Source organism: Thamnophis sirtalis, unplaced genomic scaffold (assembly GCF_051295495.1).
Source record: "Thamnophis sirtalis isolate CommonGarterSnake01/CBP01778 unplaced genomic scaffold, rThaSir2_p1.2 scaffold_2, whole genome shotgun sequence".
In the NCBI taxonomy this organism is placed as follows: domain Eukaryota; kingdom Metazoa; phylum Chordata; class Lepidosauria; order Squamata; family Natricidae; genus Thamnophis; species Thamnophis sirtalis.
Genome location: NW_028261382.1, coordinates 15,516,973 through 15,534,336, shown reverse-complemented (window position 1 = coordinate 15,534,336; position 17,364 = coordinate 15,516,973).

The following is a 17,364-nucleotide window of genomic DNA, read 5'->3' as shown; positions in this document are numbered from 1 at the left end:
TAAGTGTTTTCTATAGAGTAACACACATAGATACTGTCAATTGCTGCTTCACTTAATAACCAAGAAACCACTCAACTCCATTTTGCAGAATTAAGAGTACTTTTACTGATTATAAGTAAATAGAAGTTAAGCAAAGCTGGATCTGAGCAAAAGCGCGCGAAAGCATTAGATATCAATACATGACCCATTCCCCTCCCCTTGGTAACCCCAGTCCATAGTCCAATCGTATATCTCCACAGCTGTCAGGTGGGAGACATCTTCAAAAATCATCATCAGGTTGGTATGCCGGGCAGTTGGCCTTGGTGGGAAACTCCCCTCCTTCCACATGGGCAAACGAATGGTGAGAACAACTCCCAAGTAACAGTCCTCATGTACAGAATATTTCCCTCACCCAAATACCATGCCCTCTCTCCCCGTTTCAATGGCAGCCGAAAAGCAAGCAGCAAAACAGAGGCTGAACAGATACGTCCCAAAAACCAACATTAATTTCAAAGAAGTACCAGTATGTCTAGTCTGTGAAAAGAAGGACTAGGGATGACATGATAACAGTGTTCCAATATTTGAGGGGCTGCCCCAAAGATGAAAAGGGTTGCCTTATTTTCCAAAGCACCCAAAGGCAGGACAAGAAGCAACGGGTGGAAGCTAACCTAGGAGAGAAGAACTAAGGAGAAATGTCCTAACATGAGAACAATTAACTAGTGGAAGGACTTGCCTTCAGAAGTTGGGGGTGCCCCATTACTGGAGACTTTCAAGAAGAGACCGGATAGTCATTTGTCTGAAATGGTCTAGGGCCATGATGGCAAACCTATGGCATTCATGCCACAGGTGGCACATGAACCATCACCCCAGCTCAGTTCTGTATGTGCGTCTACCTCCCACTGGCCAGCTAATTTTTGGGTCTCTGCAGCGCATGCACATGTGGGAGACATGCGTGCATGTATGTAGGTATGTGGGGGGGGAGGTCATGCGTGCATGCATTGGGGCAGGGCATACACGGGGGGGTCTCACACATGCATGGGGGGATGGGGCGCACATGCTGAAGGCACGCATTGCATTATGGGTATCAGTGGTGAGTTTCAAAAATTGTTCGAACCTACTCTGGGTGTGGCCTCCTTTGTGAGAGGGGCTTGCTGCCCATGTGACCAGATGGGAGTGGCTTGCCACCCATGTTACCGGATATGAAGATGCCGACGACACTTGTCAGAACCACCTTAAATTACCTCACACACAGCACTGGCATGCATAAGAATATGATGTAAACTTGTTTTTTAAAAGGCATCTTTGGTTTGCATTAAAACAACTTCAACACACGCAATGTTCTGATTGCACCACAAACGCAGTAGTCATCCTCACCTTTCACAGAGGCACTGAGTTTTATAAATATGAGCATGATAGTGGAGAATAATCATATCCAAGGACCAGTGGTGGGTTTCAAAATTTTTTGGAACCTCTTCTGTAGGTGTGGCCTGCTTTCCGGGTCCTCTTCTAACCGGTTTGGTAGATTTGACGAAGCGGTTCTACCGAATAGGTGCAAACTGGTACGAACTCACCTCTGATGGGTATGCATGGACGCTTTCAGCATGCAGCGCCCTAAAGGTTAGCCATCACTGGTATAGGGCCCCCTGCTTGAGTAGGGGGTTGAACTAAAAGATCTCCAAGTTCTTTTAGAAGGAAGATCTTCCTTCCAACTGTGTTATTCACGTTTCATGTTCTTATCTGACATTTCCAAAATGGTTTGCCCATTTTCAATGAACTCTGGGCCATTCGAGAATTGTGTATTTATTTTTATTTTATTTTTTGTAGACAAAAAACATTTTCAGGAGAGTCATTTCTAGAGACGAAATGGAACTTGGCACGCCTCAGAATTTGGATTTGGTACTGTGAACTGCAGGTATTTTGAATTGTGCTCCTTTTTACACAAAACCCCTCGTTGATAGATCTTTCAGGCATGAGCCTTCCTTCCCACAAATGCAGATTGTTTTAAACCCTTTTTTTCCTCATGGTCCCTGTGTGGCGCTGAAAAAAAGAAAAGAAAAACTCAACGAGCTGTGAACAGAAGAGGAGAAAATTTTAGCTGCTTTTTCATTGCTTAAAATTGCCCTGTTTTGCAATGTTGCAAAAATTAAAAGATTCAAAAAATAAATAAAGAAAGAAATCTGTGTTCCCATATATTTCTTTTTCTCCCAGCTACCTGGGAGACAGCCTTTTGGCAGGGGTCCTCAAACTTTTTAAACAAGGGGACGTTTTATGGTCCCTCAGACTGTTGGGGGGGGGGGCTGCACCAGAGGTGGGTTCCTCCCAGTTTGCCTCTATTCGGTAGGACCGGTTCGTCAAATCTACCAAACCGGTTAGAAGAGGTTCCACCTGTTGACCCAGAAAGCAGGCCACACCTACAGAAGAGGTTCCAAGATTTTTTGAAACCTACCACAGGTCCTTGGATATGATTATTCTACACTATCAAGCTCATATTTATAAAACTCAGGGCCTCTGTGAAAGGTAAGGATGACTATTGCATTTGTGATGCAATCAGAACATTGCGTGTGTTGAAGTTGTTTTAACGCAAACCAAAGATGCCTTTTAAAAAACAAGTTTACATCATATTCTTATGCATGCCAGTGCTGTGTGTGAGGTAATTTAAGGTAGTTCTGACAAGTGTCGTTGGCATCTTCATATCCGGTCACATGGGCGGCAAGCCACTCCCATCCGGTCACATGGGCGGCAAGCCATTCCCACAAAGGAGGCCACGCCCACAGAGTAGTTTGAACAATTTTTGAAACCCACCACTTTGCTGGACAGACTGGATGGGTGTGACTAGGTGGCCACATGACTGGGTGGGTGTGGCTAGGAGGTCATGTGACTTGATGGGCGTGACCAATATAGCAATCCATTTTGCTGTTGTTTTTGCTGTCCTTCCCCCTCCGCTACTCACCCACCAGCCCTGGGGCATATAGTTGTGAAAAATATCACAAAAGGCTATTTTTAAAGACTTTTAAAGCACTACTTTATAAGCCAGCAGCAGCCCCTTCCCTACTCACCCACTCGGCCCTGGATCACTCCTCAGTCAGCTGGTCCTCCCCAGCACCCTTCAGCTTTACCTTCAGCAGCAGTAGTGTAATCGGAAGTGCAGCTCAACCGGTGAAATAAGTAACTGGAAGTGCAGCTGGAGTGGCTGCTCGCTGGCAGATAAGGCCGACGGTGATGGGAGGGGGAGGAGCGAGGGGCAGGGCTGAATCCCACCACTCTGCGGGCCGGATACTTTGCATTGGCAGGCTGTAGTTTGAGGATTGGTCCCTTTGGGTAATTGTGCTAGACACCAACATGAGAAATTGAACACTGAATCGCATATAGGCTATCTGGCAACTTCTGTAGATTAGATACAGCATGGAAAATTAAAAAAAAAAAAAAACATATGAGATAATTGATAAGTTTACCTACATGTGGAACAAGAATGGCAGGATGGAGAAAGTTCCCCGAATCCAATGACAAGCATTGTTAAAAGGAAAATTAGTGGCACTGTCCACTGAAGGGACAGTGATGACCAGATAATGTTTTCTTTTCTTTTTTACAACCCCGTAAATCCCTTTTATCGGGGTGGAGTTATGGTGACTGAATGAAGCTGAGCATTTCTTGGCCAGATGCCCTTCCTGGTGCCTACTTGGAGTTCACAGCAGATATTTTGTCTGATAGAGAAACATCCGTCACAGCCTAGGATTGAACTCTCAACCTCTAGAGTGTGAGGTGAGTGTCTTCACCTCTAGGCCATCGCACCACTCAAATGATGACCACATAGCATGATCTGCTTTAATTCAGCTTCCGGTCTGGATTTTAGAACATAGAATGTACTGTAGAATAACAGGGCTGGAAAATACCTTGGAAGTCTTGTTGTCCAACCACAAAGCATGTTAATTTATGGATTAAGCCACAATGGCCAGGTTCATATAAACAAAACAAACCCACACAAACAAGGTTATAGCTATATGCAGAAATTACATCTATTTCTGTCTCTCTCTCTGTGTGTGTCTGTCTCTCTGTCTGTCTCTGTCTCTCTCTCTCTCTGTCTCTCTCTCTCTCTCTCTGTACGTGTGTGTGTGTGTGTGTTTTCCAGCATAACTCTGGAACGCCTTGAGCAATTTCAACCAGACTTGGTACACAAATGACTTAATCTCTGTAGAAAAATACTGTGGGGGTAAGACACCCCTAAAACCTCTCGAGGTTTATGTTCTGTTATGATACAGCCTGTTGTGCCTTCAAATGGCTTCTACTGTACTGCTGCAAAATGGCTTCTACTGTACAGTGCAGTGGAGTTGCCATGGTTAACGGCTTCACCCTACTCCACAAGGCAGCTCCCACTGGTAAGGGGAAAAAATGCAACATTAGAAATTACGTTTCGTCCGGAGATTTTTCTCCTATCAATAAATATCTGGACAATGCTGGATTATCAGCTTGTTTTTCATAAAAACTAACTGGCATGTGAAGAGAACAGTGTCCTACTGCAACAATTGCCACTACATAATATTCAAAGAGAAGCAAGAATATAGTAGGGAGTCCTTAACTTACAATCATTTCTTTAACAGCCATTCAACATTTCAAGGATACTGATGTTGTCCCAGCAACTCCAGCGATCAAAATCTAGGCCCTTGACAACCAATATGTACTTACAAGAGTTGCAGCATCCCAGGGTCATGTGATCAATGGGACAAGGTGGACTGGCTTAACGACTGCATGATTCACTTAGCAACTGGCAGGGATTGAGTCAACAACCATGGCAGAAAGGGTTGCAAAATCCTGTGCAGCTCATTTAATTACCAACTTTGCATAGCAACCTAAAGTCTGGTCCTTGTTGGGGCAAAGATTGAGAACTAGCTGCAAAGAGTAGTTCTCCAATGTGATGATCAAAGAACAAAGGCTAAAAGATGGACTTGGTTTGAATGAACCACGAACTAAGGTTCAGACATGGAGTTGGGGTTCATTGATGGTGGAACTCAAGCTGGCCTTGATAGGAGGACTTTTATTTCTTATTTTATTGTTATTTTATTTTTATTTCTTACTTTTTTATTTTATTTTCCCTCCCATCTTCTCTCTCGCCTCTTCTCATCTCCTCACCTTTTTCGCCTCTGATCTTCCCTATTACCTTCTCCTATCAGTATATTATGATTTATCAGTTGTTTATATCTTATGGTAGTTGTTGTTGTTTGTATGTACACTGAGAACTTCTGCCCAGAGACAAATTCCTTGTGTGTCCAATCACACTTGGGCAGTAAAGTTCTCTTCTCTCCTCCCCTCCCCTTCGCTCTCCTCCCCTTCTCTCTTCTCCAGAGACAAATTCCTTGTGTGTCCAATCACACTTGAGCAGTAAAGTTCTCTTCTCTTCTCTCCCCTCCCCTCCCCTCCCCTTCCTTTCCCTTCTCTCTTTTCCAGAGACAAATTCCTTGTGTGTCCAATCACACTTGACCAGTAAAGTTCTCTTCTCTTCTCTTCTCTTCCCTCCCCTTCCCTCCCCTCCCCTTCCTTTCCCTTCTCTCTTCTCCAGAAACAAATTCCTTTTATGTCCAATCACACTTGGGCAGTAAAGTTCTCTTCTCTTCTCTTCTCTCCTCCCCTCCCCTTCGCTCCCCTCCCCTTCTCTCTTTTCCAGAGACAAATTCCTTGTGTGTCCAATCACACTTGACCAGTAAAGTTCTCTTCTCTTCCCTCCCCTTCCTTTCCCTTCTCTCTTCTCCAGAAACAAATTCCTTTTATGTCCAATCACACTTGGGCAGTAAAGTTCTCTTCTCTTCTCTCCTCCCCTCCCCTTCGCTCCCCTCCCCTTCTCTCTTTTCCAGAGACAAATTCCTTGTGTGTCCAATCACACTTGACCAGTAAAGTTCTCTTCTCTTCTCTTCTCTTCTCTTCTCTTCTCTTCTCTTCTCTTCTCTTCTATTCTATTCTATTCTATTCTATTCTATTCTATTCTATTCTATTCTTTTCTCTCCCCTTCCCTTCCCTTCCCTTCTCTCTTCTCCAGAGACAAATTCCTTTATGTCCAGTAAAGTTCTCTTCTCTTCTCTTCTCTTCTCTTCTCTTCTCTTCTCTTCTCTTCTCTTCTCTTCTCTTCTCTTCTCTTCTCTTCCCTTCCCTTCCCTTCCCTTCCCTTCCCTTCCCTTCTCTCTTCTCCAGAGACAAATTCCTTGTGTGTCCAATCACACTTGACCAGTAAAGTTCTCTTCTCTTCTCTTCTCTTCTCTTCTCTTCTCTTCTCTTCTCTTCTCTTCTCTTCTATTCTTTTCTCTTCCCTTCCCTTCCCTTCCCTTCTCTCTTCTCCAGAGACAAATTTCTTGTGTGTCCAATCACCTTTCACCAGTAAAGTTATCTCCTCTCTTCCCCTTTCCTTCTCTTCCACTCTATTCTACTCTGTTCTACTCTACTCTACTCCACTCCACTCCACTCCACTCCACTCCATTCTGCTGTGCTGCTAGGTGATCAAATCTGAAAAGTTTTCTCTCCCCTTCCCCAGCTTTAGAACCAACCTGTCATCGCCCACAGACGGTCCTTTTTTTCCTTTCTCCACATCTCTGCTTTTGTCCTGACTCACGCATTAAACTATCAATAATCATAAGGCCGCCATCTCAATGGAGCTGACAGGTGACAACTCTCGATCCCCTTTATTGGGCCGTGTTCCTCAGAAAAGCTTGCAAATTGCTCAGATCTCCTCTAACAAAGCCCAGGTTCACTCCCGGAGCCTCTGAATATCCTGCTTGATGATAACATGTGAATTGCTGAGCGTCACCTGAGATAAAATATCTTTTACAACATCAAAGCTCCCTGTTTCTAAGCTGCAGCTATGGGAGAGTTTTGTCAGACGGAAGATGGATAGAAGAGATAAAGGTGAAATTAAAGAGAAGGGAGTGGGAAGCGGGTGGGAGTCCAATTCCATGAATGGAGAGAGGAAGGGGGAAATTTTATCACGGCCTTGGCACTAAAATATCTGCAATAGGGATTAGCACAAGCCTCCTCTGAAGTGTGAGGAAAAGCATTGTAGGTTTGGCTTTGGAAGCCCTCATTGAAACTCTGCTGGACTTTCGTGACGGTCAGGCTACTGCTCTGGTTACATCACGTACAATGTATGGTGAATAACAATGCCTGGCACACCGCCGATATCAGTAATGGATATTTCAGCTTTTATGTTTCAGGATTCAAGATATCTTAAATGAAGGCTGCTGCAGCACCACCATTGGGACAGTTTTAAAATGTGGCACTCCGTCCCCACCAGCAGGTACTTTGGAAAAAGCCATGGAGATTGTCCCAAAGGGTTCACCGACAAATGCGCACTCGACAAAAGCGCACCAACGAAACTGCGGTGAGAAAACCGCGAGGTTGAAATCGCACCGATGAATGAGCGCAGAAGCACACCAACAACAGCGCGCCGACAAAAGCGCGCCTTCAACAAACAAGTAATAACAACCTAATAACCCTAACCCTAATCCTAACCCTAACCCTAAACTTAACCCTGAACCTAACCCTGACCCTAACCCTTACTTTAACTTAAATCGCGCTTTTGTGGGTGCGGTTTTGTCAGCGCGTTGTTGTGGGCGTGTTTATGACATCACGGTTTTCTCACCGCGGTTTTGTCAGCGCGCTTTCGTCGTGCGCGCATTTGTCGGGTCACGGTCCCAAAGGTGGGTTTTTTTCCAGGAGACAACTGGACTCCCTTGTTTTTTGTTTGAAGACGTTTAGCTTCTCATCCAAGAAATGTTTTCACAAGAAAAAACAAGAAAGTCCAGTTGCCTCCTGAAAAAGCACCTTGGGGACAACCATGACCAGAATGACTGAGAATCTCTACAGCAGGGATGTCAAACTCAAGGCCTGGGGCCAGATCCAGCCCGTGGGATGCTCAGATGAGGCCTGCAGGGCTGCCCTGGAAACAACCAAGGACCGGTGCCTCTACCAGCAAAAGCAGAGCTTGAGAGGGCCGCATTGCTAGCAGAGGGTTTCAGGAGGCCTTGGCAGCTGAAAACAGAGCTCGGGAGCCTGTTTTCACTGGTAGAGTGCTCAGGCTACCACAGGTGCCCCTGGCACAAGTGATGTTGAGGTTGCCATGCCCACCCTGTCTGTCATCCCCTCCCACGAGGTCAAACACAACCCTGATGTGGCCCTCAATGAAATTGAGTTTGATACCCCTGCTCCAGTGGTGGGATTCAAAATATTTTACTACTGGTTCTGTGGACGTGGCTTGGTGGGCGTGGCAGAGGAAGGATACTATGAAATCTCCCTTCCCACCCCACTCCAGGTTACTGTAAAATCCCTATTTCCTCCTGATCAGCTGGGACTTAGGAGGCAGAGAATAGATGGGGGCGGGGCCAGTCAGAGGTGGTATTTATCAGTTTTCTGAACTACTCAAAATTTCTACTACTGGTTCTTCAGAACTGGTCAGAACCTGCTGAATACCACCTCTGCTCTGCTCTACAGACATCCATTGAGATTTTACCGTCCTAAAAATGGCCGGTTATGAAGAATAGGTGATGTCCAAGATGCCATAAAGACAGTGAGAGACAACTTGGATTATGCAACACCACCTTTGCAACTGCCATGAATAGGAGCTCACCCCATCATGCGATGCTCAGGTCTCGAACATGAGCTGCCGGCTTTCCAGTTGACAAGCTCAGAGTACTTAATTGTGCCACTTCTACTTATATGATACAAACATGCAGGTTTATTACTTAGTCTAGAGAAAATAAAGACATTGGGGGGGGGAATATGATAGCAGTATTTCAGTATTTAAGGGGCACACACAAAGAAGAGGGGTTCAAGCTATTTTGCAAAGCACTAGAAGGCCAGACAAGGAATAATGGATGGAAACTGACCAAGGAGAGATTCCACCTGGAAATAAAGAGAAACTTCCCAACAATGAGGACAATCAACCCATGGAACAAAAGTTGCCTTCAGAAATTATGGGTGCTTCATCACTGGAGGCTTTTAAGAAGAGACTGGATAGCCACCTTCTGAAATGGTATAATATCTCCTTCTTGAGCAGGGGACTGGACTAGAAGACCTCCAAGGTCCCTTCCAGCTCCATTCTGATTCAGGCATCTGGTTCCTAATTCACGCATCACAGTGTCTTCATTTTAAACTGGTGTGTTCGGTCATGCACTTGCTCAGCATTGCAATTCTATTCTAGCTCTGTGGCTGTGGGGCTATTTGGGTGGAAAGCTCTACTTGGGAGAATATCTCCACTCCCTGAGGCTGGCCGAGTCGGATTACATCTCCATCCCTCCTGGCTCTTCGGTTGTGCTACATATGAAATAACAGCTCTTACTGTAACCAAATATTTCCATTCAGGAAAGCCAGTTGCAACCAGCAAAAAAAGGAGATGGATTCACATGTTCCCAGAAGCTGGTGAAAGGTGCTTTGTTCTGAGCAAGAGCACCTGGAGAGGATGTTGCTCCTCTCAGTCCGTGACTCTTAGCAGCTGTAGTGAGTCTGTGTCATGCTTGTTCCTGTGAGAGCATGGTGGAAATAGCTATTTACAGCTAAGGGAATCAGTTGGGAGCATCTAGTGGCTCTTGGTTCTGTTGAGGCTGATCAGAAGAAATTGCTCTGCTTTCTATCAGGGCTGGAAATCCTTCCTTGGGTCGTCATCAGCTTATTTCCTTGTCCCTGGATCTGCCACTCAATGAAGTGCAGGCTGTTAAAAACCTGTAATCTGCACAGTTGACTGATAAAGTTTATTGGCTGCCCGTCATACTCTAGGGCAGCGGTGTCAAACTCAAGATCAGGAGTCTGGATCTGGACCATGGGGTGCTTAGATCTGGCCTGTGGGGCTGCCCTGGAAACAGTGAAGGACCGGCCCAGAGTGCCTCTGCCAGTGGCAGAGGGTTGCAGGAGGCAGCCGCAGATGAAAACGGAGCTCAGGAGCCTGTTTTCACTGGCAGAGCACTCAGGCCACCAGAGGTGCCCACAGCATAAGTGATCTCAAGCTGGCCATGCCCATCCTGGCCCCTGAAATCAAACTCAACTCTGATGAGGCCCTCAATGAAATTGAGTTTATTCTAGGGTAACTCTGGATGCCTTATAAATTACATATTTGTTGTTAGTTGCAAAGTCATGTCCAACCCATTGCGACCACATGGAAAACATTCCTCCAGGCCTTCCTATCCTCTACCATCCTCTGGAGTCCATTTAAGCTCACACCGACTGTTTCGGTGATTCCATTCAACCACCTCATTCTCTGTTGTCCCCTTCTTCTTTTGCCCTCAATCTTTCCCAGCATGAGGCTCTTCTCCAGGGAGTCCTTCCTTCTCATTTGGTGGCCAAAGTATTGAGTTTCCTCTTCAGGATCTGGCCTTCTAAAGAGCAGTCAGGGTTGATCTCGTCTAGGACTGACCAATTGGATCGCCTTGCAGTCCAAGGGACTCGCAGGAGTCTTCTCCAGCACCATAGTTCAAAGACTTTCATTCTTTGGCGCTCAGCCGTCCTTATGGTGCAGCTTTCACAGCCATCCTTTGATTACATATACAGTTTAACATATACAGTTAAATATAAAAAGTAAAATCAGACATTAAAATAAGGAGATATATGGGGAAGGCAGGGGTGGAATGGGGAGAAGGCGGGATCTAGTATTACTCAATCAAACATCTTCATAGCATTGCCCTCCCATTGGGGCCCCAAGGCAACTGGCAGAATCAGGCCTTTAGCCCCTTATGAAAAGATAGGAGGGTTGGAGGGTAACCTCACATTGGGGTGGGCAAGATTTCCACAGCAGAGAGAACCTTCTCTTGGACCCCACCAGCCAGAACAATCAGGCTGATGGGACCCGTGGCATGCCTTTTCTTCCAGCGCGAGTGGTAGGGTCCAATCTCAGTGGGGGATACTTTTGGTTTTGTAATTCAAGAGGTCCACACTTGTGCCATTATTTGCAAGCATTTCTGCATGCTTTAAGATGGCTTGTTTGCAATGAATGGAATGGCAAGCAATCATTCTTCATCTTCCCCACCGGTATCACAATTTCCCTGACACACCTCTCAATCTGGCTGGTGTTGTTGTTGTGGCTCACCAGTGGCCAGTGGAGCTGGCAGCAGATTCAGACAGTGAGGAGGTTGGGGAGGAACATGGGCCAGTCCTGGAGTCTGGGGAAGGCTCTGATCAGGTCTCTGTGTTCAGAAGCAGAGAGGAGGCCAGGGCCATCTGACACTTATCAGCTGCCTTCAGAGTCAGACATCAGTGAGGCAGATGAACAGCTGGAGCCTGTTCCCAATGTGCGCATGCACAGAGTTGCCAGACGAAGGCAACAGCTAAAGAACAGGGGTCGACTTGAAAGTGAGGCCACAGGTGGATGGTGAATGGCCCCTCCTAGAGGGAATAAAAGAGGAGCGAAAGGGGAGTGGAGTTTGCAGGAGACAATTAGTTCATTCCTGCATTCTTGCCAAGTATTGCAGGGTCTGAAAAATATCGGTGTGGCCACTCTCCAAGCCTGATAAAGGTTGGTAACTGTGAACTATCTTGAAAGACTGTGGGAGAAGAAAGACTTTGCTGGAGAGGAATTCACTGTAAATTAAATAAAAGGGGTTTATTGGGGTTTATCGGCTTTGTGCTGCTGGGGAAGCCTAGGTCAGAACAGGTGTTGAGAAATTTGGTCATTATGAACATTATGAAATGACCTATTCCAAATTCATGTGAGGCACAAAATTGATTACCCATAGTTGTTTTGAGCAGACCAGTTGCTGACATCTGATGGACCAGTGCCAGTTCACAGACTAGCATTTGGGGATCCCTACCTGATACCATTTCAGACAAAATGGTTGTCCAGTCCCTTCGTAAAAGTCTCAAGCGATGGAGCCCCCACAACTTCTGAAGACAAGTCGTTTCACTGGTTCATTGTTCTCACGGTTACGAAATTTCTCCTTAGTCCTCAGTTGCTTCTCTCCTTGATTAGTTTCCATACATTCAGAGGTGGGTTCCTACCAGTTCGCACCTATTCGGTAGAACCGGTTTATCAAATCTACCGAACCGTTAGAAGAGGTTCCACCAGTGGACCTGGAAAGCAGGCCACACCTACAGAAGAGGCTCGAAATTTTTTTGAAACCCACCACTGGTCCTTGGATAAGATTATTCTACACTATCATGCTCATATTTATAAAACTCAGTGCCTCTGTGAAAGGTAAGGATGACTATTGCGTTTGTGGTGCAATCAGAACATTGTGTGTGTTGAAGTTGTTTTAACGCAAACCAAAGATGCCTTTTAAAAAAGAAGTTTACATCCTATTCTTATGCATGCCAGTGCAGTGTGAGAGGTAATTTAAGGTGGTTCTGACAAGTGTCGTCGGCATCTTCATATCCGGTCACATGGGCGGCAAGCCACTCCCATCCGGTCACATGGGCGGCAAGCCACTCCCACAAAGGAGGCCACACCCACAGAGTAGGTTCGAACAATTTTTGAAACCCACCACTGCATACATTGCTTCTTGTCCTGCCTGCTTTAAACAATAGGTGGAACCCCCCCCCTTCTTTGCGGCATCCCCTCAAATATTGTAGCAGTTGCTATGAAAAGGCAAGGTAGATCAGTCTGCAGGGGCAACATTTCTCAATCTGGGACCTGAAGATGTTTTAAACAGCTTCATGCTGGCTGAAAACCATTAGTGGTGTCTTGATTCAGATCTGGCCACAGAAGATTGTGATGGTGTACAGTGGAGCTATTGGCACAGAAGCGACAGAGGTAGGTAAAGAAACAGGTATAGGTAGAGTCAGGCAGTGCCACTGAGAGTTGTTCAGCCTGGACTATCTAAATACACTCAAAACTATAGAAATGGTGGTGGATTTCAGTATAATTCCACCTCTTACAATACAGCAGACACTTTCAAGTTTCTAGGTTCTATCATATCCCAAGACTTAAAATGGACACCTAACAACAAAAACGTCGTTAAAAAAGCACAACAAAGAATGTTCTTTCTGCGCCAACTTAGGAAGCTCAAACTGCCCCAAGAGCTGCTGATTCAGTTCTACAGAGGAAATATTGAGTCTGTCATCTGCACCTCCATAACTGTCTGGTTTGGCTCTGCAACCCAACAAGACAGTTACAGACTTCAACGGATAATTAGATCTGCAGAAAAAACAATGGCTACCAACCTGCCTTCCATTGAGGACCTGTACACTGCAGGAGTCAAAAAGATGACTGTGAAAATATCGACAGACCCCTGACATCCTGGACATAAATTGTTTCAACTTCTACCCTCAAAACAACACTATAGGACTCTGCGCATCAGAACAACTAGACACAAGGACAGTTTTTACCCGAATGCCATCACTCTGCTTAACAACTGATTTCCACAACACTATCAAATAATTTACTAAGACCATATTACTATTATTCTTCTCTTCCTTACTATCTGTCTCTTCCAACTTAATTCTATAACCATGTTGCTTGTATCTTTCAATTTATATTGTTTCATTTGTTTCCTAATACAATTTGATAGCTTATTAGTAACCTATGACTATCACTAAGTGTTGTATCTTGTGATTCTTGATGAATGTATTTTATTTTTCATTATGCAGACTGAGAGTATATGCACCAAAGACAAATTTCTTGTGTGTCCAATCACACTTGGCCAATAAAGAATTCTATTCTATTCTATTCTATTCTATTCTATTCTATTCTATTCTATTCTATTCTATTCCATTCCATTCCACTCCACTCCACTCCACTCCACTCTATTCTACTCCACTCTATTCTGAAGCACAGGGAATAAATTCTGAGATCTTTATAAAGTTAGGTTTCCTAAGCCTGTGGATCTTGAAATTACTCTCTTTCTTTTTACAGTGCAATAATGCATCTGTTGTAGAGTGGTCATTTTATAGGAACAAGATCCTATTTCCATTGTTCCTTCCAAAAATCATCTAACAGCCTAATGACGCAATTCTGCAATGTGACCTTTGGCCAGCTGCTTTAGCAATAACAATAACGCTTATATATCGTCGCATAGTGCTTTACGGCCTTCTCTGGGCAGTTTACAATATAGAAGCATTATTTGCATTTTGCCCCCAACAATCTGGCTCCTCATTTCACCGACCCCGGAAGGATGGAAAGCTCAGTCAACCTTGAACCCCATCAGGGTTGAACTCCTGACTGTGGGCAGAGTTTGCCTACCATACTGCATTCTAACTACCACACCGCCAAGAGTAGCAGAAGCTTAATATGAGGTACTCAATGGTCTGACTTTTGTTAATGACCTGAACTGAAAGAAGGAACTTAATGCATGTTATTGTTGTTAGTTGAAAAGTCATGTCCGACCCATCATCACCCCATGGACAACATTCCTCCAGGCCTTTCTATCTTCTACTATCCACCTCATTCACTGTTATCCCCACCTTCTTTTGCCCTCAATTTTTCCCAGCATGAGGCTCTTCTCCAGTGAGTCCTTCCTTCTCATTAGGTGGCCAAAGTATTTGAGTTTCCTCTTCAGGATCTGGCCTTCTAAAGAGCAGTCAGGGTTGATCTCCTCTAGGACTGACCAGTTGGATCACCTTGCAGTCCAAGGGACTAGCAGGAGTCTTCTCCAGCACCAGAGTTCAAAGGCCTCAATTCTTTGCCGCTCAGCCTTTTTTATGGTCCAACTTTCACAGTCATATATTGCAACTGGAAAAATCATAGCCTTGACTATACACACTTTTATTGGCAGGGTGATATCTCTGGTTTTTAGTATTCTGTTGCCATTTGCTAGATAACCTAATGCTACAATCCAATTATTTCGGAACCAACTTCATATCATATATAGTGCTAATCCCCAGGAAGTGTCTGGTATTCCATGAGACCAGAAGACATCTGGGAACATTTCATAATCTCACTAGCATCTTCTCTGTTAGCTACGCAGGCAACAATAAGCTTGATGTTGCAGCTAGTGAGCCATTGCTGTTTGGCAGCGAATTCTGTAAATGAGATGTCTGCTCTTTCCTCCAGCTTTTTCCTTAGAAGAGTGGCTGGCCAAATGACCCAGCTGATTGAGTTGACTCATTCTCATGACGTTACTGCTTGGATCAATGGCTCTTTTTTTGGTGTTTTCACAACACACTGACCAATCTTTCTCTTACTGACCAAATTAAGTATGTCGCTGAAACAAGACTACTATAATTTTCAAGAAATTAGATTCTTTTACCACCACCGTCATCAATTTCCTCTTCCCCCCTCCCAAGGAGGCATTGAAAAAGTTGGTTAGGAGTATCATGTTTCTATGGTCCATCTTTTTCTCTTTGAATGTGCGTTGCTGTCATTTTATTGAAACAGAAGATCTTGTTTAAAGTTTAGAGGATTTTCTTTGTCTCCCTTTGGGTCCTACACAATGCACTACATGAATAATATTCTGAATCACTATTCAGAATAGTATCTTTACTAAGATGGTGATTTGGGTTTTATAAGAAACAGACACCTTGTAGAACTAAAAGTTTTTCAATCACTTTATTGAAAGTATTTCAAGGGGATCTAAGGTAAAACAGTACCAAGGACAGCAGGACGATGGCGAGATTTTCATTTGAAACAGAATACATTGTGTATTCTCTTTATCTTCCAGGACTTATTATTATTGTACGTTTTTTTTTAAAATGTCATATCTAGTAGCCCTTCATGGTATTGGACCTGGGTACTTGAGAGACCGCCTGCTGCCAATTACCTCCTCTAGACTGATTAGATCCCACAGATTAGGCCTCCTCCGAATTCCATCCGCCGGCCCGTGTCGACTGGCGACTACCCGGAGGAGAGCCTTCTCTGTGGCTGCTCCAACCCTCTGGAACAAACTCCCCGTGGAGATTCGAACCCTCACCACCCTCCAGGCCTTCCGCAAAGCCCTTAAAACCTGGCTGTTCCGACAGGCCTGGGGCTAAAGAACTGTTGCCCCTGTCTCGAATGGTATGACTGTTGTGTGTTTTAAATTATGTATTGTTGCGTGTCGATTTAATTTTTGTTTGTATCCCCCTCCCTTGGTTTGAGTTGTGAGCCGCCCTGAGTCCCCTTCGGGGGAAAAGGGCGGCATATAAATAAAATAAACATTCAACATTCAAACATCAAGAAACTTGACGGTCCAGATCACAAAAAACAAAGAAGCAAGAAGATACATCCAGCTAACATTGAGGCTGGCAAAAATCACAGATTCCCAATTATTTAAAAATGCTAGCTACAGAATTATTGTCTGGTCCTCCAAGCAAACATCAAAAAGACATTTAAAAAAAACCCAACATTTTGAGTAACCTCTAGATGATTTTACTGTAGAGAAGCTCTGAGTTTATATACCTCTTCTACACATTCAAAAAAAAACCGATTGTGTTCAGAATTCTTTCATTCCAAGGCTGCCATCTTATGGCCCTGAAGAGAGAAAGAGGCCTAGCCTTGGTAGGGAAAAAAAATCTAGAAACACCAGATTAGGAAAATCGCTGCTGTAAATCCGGCTGGAAAACTCAACAGCTGCAGAGTGATGTTGCCTTAATGACCCTGGATTGATGTCAATGGAAGTTGTGTCCAGCATTATTACAACTATTGGCCAGACAATGCTTCATTTCTCTCTCTCTCTCTCCTTTTTTTTGCAGCATTTGATTGTTCTTGCCAGACCACAAACTTCTCTTTACTCTCACGAATGCAATCACTGGTAGTTACTAGAGGTGTGGGAAACTCTTTTGATTGGAAAAGAAAAAAGCTGGAAATTTTTGCATCTAAATCTTTTCCATTTTGGTTAAGGGATTGGATTATGACTCTAGTTGTACATGCTGTCGAGTCCTGGGGAAATCAGGAGATTTGGGCAGTTCAAATGAGCATAAAGATTTATTGCAACCTTAAGCTCTCAACAAAAACCTGAGCTACTAACAGTCAAGGGAAATGAGCAGGAGATTAGAAAGGCATTCAAGGTGGGCTAGACTTAAATCTCTTGTGGGCATGCAGGGACTCATGACTGATGATGTGTTTGACCCCTCCTTTGGGCTCAGCCTGGTCATCTCCTACTCATGCATGTCTTTGCCAAACGATGTATGAAGAAAAATTGCAAAGTGGGCTCAAAACAATGGTTGGAATGTTATCTTTTCAAAGCTGGGTTTTATTTGTGGTCAAATATTTTGGCCACCAAATGAGAAGAGAGGACTCATTGGAAAAGACTCTGATGTTGGGAAAGATGAAAAGCAAAAGGAGAAAGAGATGGCAGAGGATGAGATGGTTAGACAGTGGCATCAATGCAATGAACAATGCAATGAGTTTGTGTGAACTCTGGGAGATAGGGGAGGACAGTGTGTGTGTGTGTGTGTGTGTGTTGGTGTGCTGTGGCACACAAAGAGTCAGACTTGACTTAGCAACTGAACAAAAACAACAATTTGTGATTTATTTCTATTTTGTTTCTTAAAATCCATTAACAAAATTGGAGT